General features: G+C 47.6%; 1 protein-coding gene across 1 annotated transcript in view; it reads right to left on the reverse strand.

Moving 5' to 3' along the window:
• Positions 1-12923, reverse strand: part of Nup210 (nucleoporin 210) — a 100336-nt gene that overhangs the window by 87142 nt on the left and 271 nt on the right. The gene's annotated exons all lie outside the window — the stretch shown is intronic.

A 12923-nucleotide genomic window follows, 5' to 3' on the forward strand; every position in this document is an offset into this window, starting at 1 on the left:
CTAGGGTCTGTCACCACTAAAAGCCAGCCATAGTGGCACTTGCCTGCAACCCCAACAATGCAGGATCATCTGGAATTCAAGGTCCTCCTCAGCTATATAGCAAGTTTGAGGCCAACCTAGGCTTCATAAGATCCTGTCTTAAAACAAAACAGTGGTACACAGTACACCTAAACAGACATCTCTAGCTTCCAGTCTCATCTGATACCTCTCTGGCAGCCAGGTGGGCACAAGCAACATCTCCATCCGCAGCTGAGAACACTGTGACACAAAGAACACAGGTACCAACTGAGCAGCTGCAAGAAGCCTAAAACATGACAGCCACATGCGCTGAAGGCAAATATATTAAACCAACCTCACCCTCCGGTGAGGAGAGATGGAATCCCTGGGGAAAGGCATGTGTGGTAAGCTTAGGGTGTTCTCTGAGGAGACAGCACTTCAGAAGTCAAGGGGCAAGAACAAAGTTGATACAAAAACCCCAAGTGGGCAAGAAAGGGATCTCACACTATATGAGAAATGGACTTTATTTAGTAGAAGATATTTTTCAAGGAGGTTAAACTACACACACACACACACACACACACACACACACACACACGAGAACAGCCTTAAAAAAAATTCATGCCCATCAGAGAGACTAAAGAAACAGCACAAAAGACTGCCTTATAGGACACTAGCTTGGATCAGGAAATTGGAAGAGAACTTGCTGGAAACCCTGGTAAAGCCCAAATGGTCTAGGGTGCCATGAGTAGTCATGTTCTGCTGTGAATGTCCCAGTGGCACAGGTGTGACTTGGGAAGCTGCTAGAAGAAAGTGTTTATTATCAGCTGTGTAACTTTTCTGTAATTATTCTAAAATTTAGAAAGAAAAACAGAGAAGAGGGGTGAAGATGTAGAGTACAGGTTTTTAGAGCAATGACACTGTCTATTGTCTACAGCTGCAGGCTGTGTGCTGGATATCCCCAAAGGCTCATAAGCTATGGTCACAGGCGCAATGCTACTGGGAAGAGGTGACATCTCTAGTGGGAGAGTATTGGGTCCTGGTGGTGAGCCCTTGAAAGGGTAGAGACGTGGGTCTCTCTTCATTTCCTATCAAGAAGAGGCATTTCCTCTGCCCGAAGTTCCAACCATGACGTAAGATGTCACTAAGAGAGCCAGTTCTCCTATCTTGGGGTCTTGTCTTGCCTTCCCACCAATAACATGGTGGGCAGACAAAAAGAACAATTGTCACACAGGAGTAAAAAGCTAAATGGAAAACACAGACCCTCCAACAGGAAAGCAGAAACTCTGAGAATCTTGGTGGCAACAGGGTGCCAACTAACAGGCTAGAAGTGTAACAGCCCCATGTTCTAGGGTACCAGCTGAAAGGCTGTCAGCAAGTGCTGTAGCTCAAAAGTTCCCAGTGGGTGGGTGGAGGCTTGGGGTACCAGGTGGCGCCATCCCTGGCAGAACAATTCTGCAGAGAACGGGTCACCGAGTAGAGGTAGAAGCTGCAGTTCTCCCATCTCAGTCTTGAAGGCTGGAGTTGGTTCCCTGGCTTGCAGCAATAGCAGCAGGCCTCAAAGGCTGAGGCAGAAACAGTGGAAACAAATTCATCTGTCTGTGTCCGTCTGTCTACCTGTCTGTCCATCTCTGGACTGGATCCAGCTGGAAGCCTGACTCTGGCTGGTAGCTGGACTCTGAGGTCTTTAGGCTTCTTCCTCTGAAAACAGCAGGAAAAACTGAAAGCAGGCTAGGAGCAGGACTGGGAAACACACTGCTTGTGTCCTAGTAATGGGAAGTCTGGTGAGTGGTAGTTCCCTTAATCACCTTTACTTTCCTCACTTATCAACAGTGAGACAGGCCATGCTGCCTGAACCTCAGCCCTGTTGTTTATTGTGTTGGCCCAGGAAACACTGGTGTGCATTTCCAGACTATGAACCTCTAATTGGTTGTATACAAATGAGATGCAAAATAGGACCAATCAGGCTGAGCCTGGTGACACAGGCCTGTAATCCCAGCGCTCTGCGAGGGAGAGGCGGGCAGATCTCTGTGAATTGGAGGCCAGCCTGATCTGCAAAGCAAGTCCATTACAGCCAAGGTTACACAGAGAAACCCTGTCTCGGGGGAAAAAAAAAAAAAAGCAAAAACAAAACAAAAAACCAACAACAACAAAAGAAAGAAAAAAATAGGACCAATTAGGAGAGACCTGTAAAACCTGAGAAGGAAAAGAGAACATCCACCAGGTCTGCCCACTGTGGGTAGTGTCATGTTCCATGTTCTGCAGAAGAAGTAGGGCCCAGCTCACATGGCTTTCTGCTCAGTGCATCCCCATGTGCTGTCCTCAGGGCACCTCCCCCTGGTTTTTCAGAGCCAGCATTCAGCAGTGTGCTCATGCTCAAGGAACGACAAGTTTCACAGTCTAGAAATGGCACACTAGTGTTTCCTGGGGACCTTGGGGCAGCACAAAAAACAGCAGGACCGAGGATCAGGCAGCACAGCCTCTCACTGTTGATATGTGCAGAAAAGTGAAGGTGATTCAGGGAACTGCCACTCACAGGCCCTATGAACCAACATATTCTCATTTCAATGGGAACAAAGTCTAGCTGCAAAGCACTAGGGAAGATCAGACACAACACAATACAAAGCTTTTACCCAATTGAGGGGCTGCTGAACACAGGCCAGCAGTCCTTCTACTGTTAGCAGTACATGGGGCCCCAACACGGAGCTTTCTGACTATCTTTTAGAGGCACAAGGTTCTTCCCCCTCTCCCACCAGGTCTGACAGCTCTTCCCTGATTGGTTCTACTGCTCACCCTATTTGTGTGTCCACATTCAGCCAATCAGGAACCAACTTGGCCCAGCACGTACTCTGTAGATATGGATTCGACCCAGGAAGAGTTTGGTGCCTTCAGGATCTGCTGGAGATGGACTTCCCAGGGACTGAAGTCCCTGGTACCTGAGATTTCTGTCTCTAGCAGGGAGCTCACTCAAACTAGGCTCTGGGCTTTAGCTGGACAACTAAAGGTACAGGGCCTCCATGCCCAGTCTCCAGTCATCAGGACTACCCACCCCTGCAGAGCCCTACTACTCTACAAGTCTGTGAGAGCTGTGCCACTTCTCAGACCATCAGACTTGCCCTGCTAGGGACCAATCTTGATTGTCATCCATAGGCCTTTGAGAGCTTTAAGTTACAGCACTTCTCAGGGCCAGTGGCTGACATCCCCATGCTAAACTGTATATACCTGGTAGTGGTTTGGATAAGAATGGGCCCCACAGGCTCATATATTTGCATGCTTAGTCATCAGGGAGTGGCACTACTTAGAAGGATTAGGAGATGTGGCCTTGTTGGAAGAAGTGTAACACTGGAGGTGGGCTTTCAGGTTTTAAAAGCCCAAGCCAGGCCCAGTGGCTCTCTCTCTCTGCTGCCTATGACTACAGAACTCCCAGATCCTTCTCCAGAACCTTGTCTGCCTGCATCCTGCCTGCTGTTGATGGCCTAAACCTCAGAAACTATAAATCAACCCCAATTAAATGCTTTCCTTATAAGACATATCGTGGTCATAGTGACTCTTCACAGCAATACAACATTGACAAACACATATTTGAATCCCATGTGGCACTATGTTTTAAGTTGTTTTACCCCATTTAAGGCTATTGAGCCTGAACTGACAATAAAGTGCCTCTGGTTTGCCCTCTAGATATCTGCCCACTGATTCTTGGAGGGTGGAATAAGAACCTGGCTGGAGGCCTGGGGACAGGGCATGGTCAGTTAAGACCATCTCACTATGATATCTACAGACTCTTAACCGCAACAGAAAGAAGGAATAGTGGGTAAGTATGCTTCCCTGAATCTTGACCCTGGTGTCCCACCTCCTCCAGGCCTCCCCAGCATGCAACCATAGACTCACAGGGAGGTTCGGGCCCAAGCAGGGGTTACTGCCCCAGGCCACATGACTAGTAGGAACCATAATGCATCTGAAGTCAGATCTCAGCTTAGAAGCCTCTCCCCCGCACCCCAACTTTCCCATCTCTATCCCTTTGCCAATGCTGCTCCCTGCACATCACATGCCTTTGTTACCTGCCCATCCTGCCCACCCTCACAGCTGAGGTTTTCCGTATCCTTTTCTCCTTCCCTGTTCCCCTTAGCTCCCCCATGTGCTCCTCCTGGAATCTCTAATGCACTGAATCCATGAGTAGTAGTCAGCTTTTAAAAGAGTGACAAAATAGTTATTGAAAAAGCAACATATAAGCTGGGCCGTGATGGCGCATGCTTTTAATCCCAGTACCCGAGTGGCAGAGGCAGGTTAATCTCTGAGTTCAAGGCCAGCCTGGTCTACAGAGTAAGTTCCAGGACAACCAGGACTACATACAGAGCTGCTGAACTGAAAACTGTAAAAAAAAAAAATGTAAATCAAGCTTAGGGGGCTGGAGAGATGGCTCAGAGGTTAAGAACACTGGCTGTTCTTCCAGAGGTCCTGACTTCAATTCCCAGCAACCACATGGTGGCTCATAACCATCTATAATGAGATCTAGTGCAGGCAGAACACTGTATATGTAATAAATAAATTAAAAAAAAAAAAGCAACATACATCCAGGCACAGTGGCACATGCCTATAATCCCAGCACTCGGGGTAGCAGAGGCAGGCGAATCTCTGAGAGTTTGAGGCCAGCCTGGTCTACAAAGTGAGTCCAGGACAGCCAAGCTACACAGAAAAACCCTGTCTCACAAAAGAGCAGGTCTGTGCCAATTAGTGTTCTCAGCTGAGGACTGAGGCAGTCATGTGAGCTTTCTTCTTCTACTAACATTATACTGAGTTTTTGTTTTGTTTGTTTTCAGTATCAAGCCGACTTTGCATTCCTGGGATTCACCCTCTTGCTCATGTGGAACTATCCCTGTCATTTATCTGGATTTAACTCCCTTGCACTGTGGTTTTCCTTTTCCTAGACTGTTTCTATCTGTGGGCAGCTGGTTTACTGTGGGACTCGTAAACTGAGCTGGGAATGCCTGGTGCCCTTCCCTGCCTAGAGTCTAAGCACTATGGTCTGCCTGCTCACAGGTTCACAGGACACTCAGGTGAGGAGTTTTCTTTATACTAAGGCTTTTAAGCATAAAGCAAATTATAGCAACTGTATGGAGTGGACCAGAAGGCCTTGGGGGCTGCACAGCTTTCCAAGTGTATTCAGAACCAACCCCAAACAGTACCCTGCCAGCAGATCAGATGGCAGCATCACAGCTGCAGGCACAAGGTTCAGCGCTGTCATGCAGCCACAGCAGCTCCTCACAGGCTCCTTTCAACATCCTCAGATGGCAACAGCTACCAACAGCCCAGCAGACAGGTGCAGGAAAAACACTCTTACCTGGGTGTCACTCACGCAGGTTATACCCTTGCCCTCCATCTACCTCAACCTGTAACAGAACCTAACTCTTCTGTGTGGACCCGCCCAGGATGATGTCGATGTGTCCCTCAAGTTCCCACACTGAAATCCTAAGATGACAGAAGTGAGGAGTGACTTGGCTATGGGGACAGAGTCTCCAGGAAGGACTCAGCACCATTTAAAGAGGCCTCTCAGAGCTACCTGGTTCCCTCACTCCACCCAAGGACATAACAAGAAGCTGGTAGTTTGCAACTGGGAAGTGGCCTCACAACACAGCTACTCAGACACCATCTGTGTCCCTCAGACAGCACTGACGGAAGGTCATTCTCATTGTTTCAAGCCACTCCTCCATCTACCGGTTTGTAACAGCAGCCAAAAGAGATGGAGGAGGCCTCTTCCTCTCTCAGTTTAGGAAGTTCCTGAGCACTCTGGCCTGTGGACACTGACAGACACATACTGGGACTTGGCCAACAAAAGCCATGTGCACCCTGGCCACAGAGAGGGGTTTGAACTGTCACATGCGCCTAGGGTGCATCCAATCAGAACAGGTGCTGTGGCTTATGCCCATGCAGACTGGAATGCGGGGGATATCAGGTTGCAATGGTATCTTGCTACCCAAAGAGAGGGCCAAGAGATACCACAGCCAAGGCCTAAAGACTACAGAGCAGATGCTGGTGACCATGCATGCATGCATTCATTCCAAAACCCAATGAAGAAACCTGAAACAATCCTGCCTAAGAGTGTCCTTCAGGAGCCACATCCCTTTGTTGCACTGTAACCATTCAGGTCTGTGTTTCCTGTTACATGCAAGGCTGGGGAGCTCTTAAAGGTCTGCAGTAATGTTTCCTCCAGACCCAGGACTATAATAAACACCACCATGGTAATGTTCATTATTACATGATTATCCTGTTCTGTCAAACAGCAAGGTGTGATGCACACAGCTGTGTCCCCAACGATCTTATGAGAATCCAAGGTGACATATGAGGAAACTTCCACACAATGCCACCATATGCCTCAGAAACAATGGGTTCAACACAGCTCAGCCCAGGGAGGTATGACACATACCTACTGCTCCTCTGTACAGGATACAACACTCAAAAACAAAGCTGAGGACTTCCCGCTCTACCTCATGCTGCCCACAAGGAGGGTTGGGCTCCCACCCTGTAAAGATGGCATCAACTACCACCAATCAGCCCCACCCCTAAATGAACCCTCAATGTTGCTTCTTAAAAGGTTTGTTTTTTTTTTCCAAACTTGCTGAGGAGGCCCGAGCAAGCCAGCACCAGCAGCTTGTCTACTCCATAGCCCTGCCACCCCCTGCCGGGAGATCTGCTCCTCAACTGTTGTGGGTGTTACCCCTCCAGACCAGGTTTGGGGACTTTAAAAAAATAGCTTTAGGATTGAGCGAGGAATAATATTTAAAGGGGCTAGAAGACAAACTAGCTTTAGTATCCCGGTTCCTGCTGGGAAGCAGTAGGGACACTGTTCTCCATCTGGTCCTGCAGTTTCTGGTCACCAAGAACAGCTGCCTGGATACCAGCACCTTAGCACAACCTTCCCTGCTGCTGTGGTTTGTCTCCTAAATGTCCCTAGAAGACCGTGTCCTGAACACTTAGTCACTGAGAGACAGAAGAACTCTAAAGAAGTTACCCCTAGCTCTGTGGAAGTGAAGGCATTAGAGCACACCATTGTAGGAGATATTGGGACCCCAGCCCCTTCCTCCCACTCCCACCTTCTACTTCCTAGCAACCATGAGGTAAGCTGACCTTGGCCCACCACCTACTCCCGCCATGATGTCCTGCCTCACCACAGGACCAAAACCACTGCCGAAAGACACTTCTGAAACATACACTAAAACAAAAAGTGTCCCCATTAAGTTGTCTGTCTTAGTAATTTTCTAATAGAAATAGAGACCCAACATACCCATTATAGGGCCCTCCCCACCACCTGATTGAGCACAGTCACTTCCAAGCACCACTTTCATCTTTTTGCTCTTTATTTTATGTGTGGGAATATCTTTTCGCTCTTTATATTATATGTATGGGCATGTGTATGTGCACTGCATGTGTGCCTGGTGCTTAAAGAAGCTAGATAAAAGCATGGGATCCCCAGGACTGTGAACAATTACAGTGGATGCTTAGACTAAAACCCGTTCCTCTGAAAGAGCAGAAAGTGCTCTTAGCTGCTGAGATTATTTTTTTCTTAAACTAACTCTCCGTTACTGAAAAGGTAACCCTACACACCAGGTAAGTAAGCAGACACTCTGTTGGACTTCCCAGAAAACCAGATGCAAAAAATGTTCTGAACCTGGGTGCCAGTGCTTTCCACAGAGGCTCTCGGAAGCAGGCAAGCACTTAGGGGTGCTAAAACAGAAGGGGACAGTAACTTAGGAAATAAAACTTTTGGTTAATATTTTTAAAAAGAGAGAAAGAAGAAAGTGGAACGGCAGTTGCCAGGGGTTAGTGTAGGAGGAAGTGGGGAGCTATTGTTTAACGGCTAAGGGGTTTCACTTTTACAAGACAGGGTTCTCAAATGGATGTCAGGGTGCTCTGGTGCACTGAACTGGACAAAAGGATGCAAATTCTGTGTTACATACTTTTTGTTTTAAAATGAAAGAGGGGATGGGGAGACAGCTCAGCAGTTAAGAGCAATTACTGCTCTTGCAGAGGACCCAGGTTCACTTCTGAGCACCCCTAAAGAAATAACAAGTGATAGTGAGCTTTGAAAGGGTGACCCATTCTCAACACCATGGCTGCAAGAGACCCACTGGCACACAAAATGTCCCAGCTCTCTGGATGCCACTGCCTTTAAGAGAGTTGTCCCCGTTTCAGAACACAGGCCAGGACCAGGGCAGGAGTCAGAGGAACAGAGACTAAGGGAAGGCAGGCCAGAAAACAATAATAGAAAAATCAAAACAAAACACCAAACAAACAAACAAACAAAAAAACAAGGAGGGATGGTGAGAGGCAAAGAAGATGGATGGGAAATCTGGACTGGTGGTCAACCCAGCCCACCCTTCACACACCCGCAGGGCCCACCTCTCATGAGCATGCAGAGTGGAAGCCACCTCAGGGTCAGGCAGAATAGGGGAACCCCAGAAGGGAAGTGGAAGAAAACCACCCAGGCTCCAGGTCAGCTCAAGTCAACAGATACTTTCCAGAACCTCACTTGCACTGGTCTGGTAAGGTGAGCAAGCAGGGCCACCTCTAGAGTCCAGCCCCTCAGGAACCTCAGCAGCAGGCAGTTCTCAGGGCCGGTGCGCATGATTCTCAGAAAACTTAAGCCCAATACCTGACCTGGCAACCCTTTTCCTGTCCCCTAACCAAAGCCCACAGGTCTCACATGACCTAGACCTGTTGATCTCTCTACCGTCCCTCACCTTCTGATACTCTTGTGAGAACCATTTTTTTTTAATCAAAGGTACTCAGCCAGACAAGGGTCTATATTCCTGAATACCCTCCCCTTCTTTTCCCCAATTAGCCAATCAGATTGTAAGTCAGCTCCCACCAATGAGATGAGACACAGTCACCACCTACATCTGGGATAAGAAACAGAGCTATTTTTTTGGTGAATGTGTTAGCTAGCTTCATTTGGGTCCTGACATAACTTTTTTGCAAAAAAAAAAAAAAAAAAGAAAAAAAAAGAAAAGAAAAAGAAAAAAGAAATTGCCTTGCTGAATCACTTTCACTTTGTTCATGTGTTTTCCCAACAGCCTATCCTCAACAAATGCATCTCCTCTTCCAAGACACTCACTCAGCTCCTCTTACAGGAAGCCTTAGCTCTTGCTATTCTCTCCAGTTAGCACCTACTCAAGGCCCAGCTGGACTCCAGGGAGATATATCCAGGATATATGTCTCAAATTGCCGTCCATTTCTTCCACAGGCCATGTGCATATGCTCCCACAGCCCAGGAAGTCACGGCATCACCCGTTCCTTCACTGTCACACGTTCTTGAGCAGGGTCCAATGAATAGCAGAGTCACCAGTACTTGACCCCCATTTGTTAAATGACTCGCTGACCCAGAAAGAGCTCTGAGTAATCTGAGAATCCTTATTGCCAGCAGTTTGGGTAACAGGCAGGTGACATAGCTCCCTACAGTCATTCTCAGCAGCCTGAGGAGTTCCCCTAAACACTGCAAAAACAGAGATCCAAGGCTTCAATACATAAAAGAATTCCATGACCAGCTAGTCTATGAAGGGGAGTTGGGGTTTATATTAGGGTTTCTATTGCTAACCTGGGGAGAAATGGGTTTATTTCAGCTTACAATTCTAAGGTCACAGTCCATCACTGAGGGTTCAGAGCAGGAACTTGAGGCAGGAACTTGGAGGCAGGCACTGATCAGAGACAATGGAGAAATGCTGCTTACTGGCTTGCTCAGCCTGCTTTCTTAATAGCACCCATGTCTACAGCTCATGGGTACCACTGCCAACAGTCAACTGGGCCCTCCCACATCAAACATCAATTAAGAAAATGCAGCACAGGCTTACCCACAATCTGGTGTGGGTATTTTCTTACCCGAGGCTCACTCTTCCAAAATAACTCTTGCTTGTCAAGTTGACATAAAAACCAGTCAGCACAGGGTTCATTGCAAATTTTTTAACCTTTAAAAAGTTATCTTTCCTAATTTATTTCATGAGTATGGGTGCTTTGCCTGTATGTATATACATGCACCATGTGTGTACTGTGCCCTCAGAGGCCAGAGAGAAGACATCAGATCTCCTAGAACTACAGTTACACACAATTGTGAGCCTCCACGTAGGTAGCAGGAATCAAGCCCAGGTCCTCTGGAAGAGTGAGTTCTTTTAACCATCTCTTCAGCCCCCAGATATTTTAATATAGGCTTCAGCACAAGTGTAAAGAGAAAAGTGCCCACAGAGAAAAACAAGACATACCCAAGAGCATGGTTGTGCTCTTGGGTATGTCTTGTTTTTAATAAGCCAGACTCAAGTCACCTTTATTTACAATAATCATATTACATAGGGGCTGGAGAAATGGTTTGGTGATAAAGAAAATGTGTTGCTCTAGCTCCTGGAAGGGGAGGAGGACCTTCCCTATCAGTGGACTTAGGGAGGGGCATGGGAGATGAGGAAGGAAGGGTGGGGTTGGGAAGAGATGAGAGAGGAGGCTACAGCTGGGATACAAAGTGAATAAACTGTAATTAATAAAAAAATAAATAAGAAAAAAGTCTAGCTTATGGGAACACTGGGTGATAGGCCTTTACTGAAAAAAGTTAACAGTTTTGTTGGAGATTCTGGGGGAAAGAATGAAACCCTACCCAAAGTCACAAACGAACAGATTAGTCTCCCTTTGCCCTAAGTACAGACCAACTCCAGAGAGTCCCCAGACTGCCTGGGCCTCATCCTCACTCCTCTCCTTTGTCTGACCTACCCCACTACCCAGCAGAGCACCTTCTTAAGAAACCACAGAACTGAAAGGAAACCACAATGAGCCTGAGTTTGGGGCAAAGTTGAAAGACAAGGGTGGGATTTCTTTCTTTTTCCTTCTCAATTACACAAGTTTTTTGTGGGCATCATTTGTATATAAAAGGTTATCTTTTAAAGGAACTAATAAAATAACTTTCCAAATCACTTTCAATGCAAGATAGCTAAGCTAAATCACAACTTCTTATGTAGCAAGGCTGACTGCGTTCAACTGGAAAGAGAAATGAGTCTGGTGAATCAACCAAGGCGGTACCACCCCATCTCACCCCTATCCCACTGGGTAGGCTGGAAGGCCTTCTGCTTCAGCTTCCGAACCACAGTCACTACTCTATGTGAGTGAGCTGCCACCTCTTCCCTCTCAGCTTTCTCTCAAAATGCATCAACATGGACTAGATGACCTCCTAGTGAGGTGATGCTACAATTCAGAAACTATGAAAGGTAACCTTGAAGCTACAAGCTCAGACCTGCAGCAACTTCAGAGAACTTGGAGCTCAGCAGAGAATCCCAAGGAGGAGTAACACCCTGAGGGCCTGGCACAGGTTAAATTGTCTTTATTTTTCATCTCAAGAGACTTGAAGTACTCCTGGAAAAAGAGACCATTTCCTCACAGGAGAAGTGACTGCAGGCATGAGTCTTAGCTTCTTGCCAACTCCCAAAACCTCCAGGTGAGACTCCTCAAAACTAAATGAGTGACTATTCAGAATAACATTTTTGAATTGTGCTTGATTGACAGACAGACCATCTTCCTGTGAAGTACAGGGGAAACTGCAACCATACGCCTTCAAAGAAGAAACTTAGCTGAGCAGTCAGCCACACCTTAGGATGAAAGCCACCAGACACTAAACAACCCAGAAGGTACTTAGCACGCCTCAGATGCATCCGAGGAGCTTTTAAATGCTTTTCCCAGTCCTCCTACTGAGAAAATAAAAATCTGCCAAGATCCATCAACAACTCTCAGGAAAGCGCAGTTAGGAGGAAATAAAGAAAGAAAAGGTTGTTATTTTACAAAGAAAAGTAAACTACAGAGCTTCACAGGAAGCAGTGAGGGGATTCACTTGGAGGCAGCTGTTTTAAATAGCCAGCTTCCTCTTTCTTGGCCATCTATCAAGCAGACAATTTCAACCAGAGTGAATGTATTGCTCCACAATATTAACAACTGATCGCCCCACTCAGAACAAGGCCCCAGAGAGGGATAAAGCGCCTCCTCGTGGGTAAAGCGTTCACTCCAAACCGCTAAGAACCGCTCTACCTTTTCCTACTTCAGAAGCTAACTTAAGGATATGGTCTCATAACCCAGGCTGACCTCAAACAGGCGATCCTCCTGCCTCAGCTTCCCCACAGCAGGGATTACAAAGGTGCAACGCCACCCCTGTGTAGCAGACTTCTTTTTAAAACAAATAGGTTTGAGAACTTCTTTTTAAAACAAATAGGTTTGAGAATTACGTGTAACAGAATATGGGTCTGAGCTCTACACATGATAAAGAACACACACACACACCTAGTTAGGCCTAATCTAGACACATCCTCGAGTCTGGCGGCTAAGTGTTGCCTGAGGGAGGAGAAGGAGTAGTGACTACCTATCTATCACCATCGAGGTTAGGGTGTGGGTCAAGGGTGCGACCTGGTCACACCCTACCCAGTCTGCACCCTGAGACGAGAAGCTCTCCTCTCATCTGCCTAGCCAAAGGCTGAACCAGAGCACGCTGCTAGGTCAGAGCCGGGCCAGATAATCAAAGCAGACCCCACTCCACCAGCATCTCATCCCCTCGCCTCTCACTTCTGAGCTGGGAAATGGACCCCCCAGAATCTTTCATCCAAGACTTAATGATCCTCCCAAAGTGGCCCAACGGGTATGGTGTGTCTCCCATAGACGCCTTGCACAGGTCTCCACAGACACGTTTCCCACACTAGTCAGGCGCCAGGGGTGAGTCCCCATCTCCCACAGACTCCAGAGCCCTGGCTGGTTCAGACCGGAGCTCCTCAGAGCCCTGACAGCAAGGGACCTTGGCCACGTGCGGCGCTGCCTTCTGCAGCCTCTTCCCGCGCAGCCCAGACACGAGTGGCCCAGACGCCATGCGCAGGCGGCGAGGACGCGCGCCGCGGGGTCACGCGGGACCGGCCGGAGCGAGC

The sequence above is a fragment of the Psammomys obesus genome, unplaced genomic scaffold (assembly GCF_907164565.1).
Source record: "Psammomys obesus unplaced genomic scaffold, mPsaObe1.curated_primary_1811, whole genome shotgun sequence".
Taxonomy (NCBI): domain Eukaryota; kingdom Metazoa; phylum Chordata; class Mammalia; order Rodentia; family Muridae; genus Psammomys; species Psammomys obesus.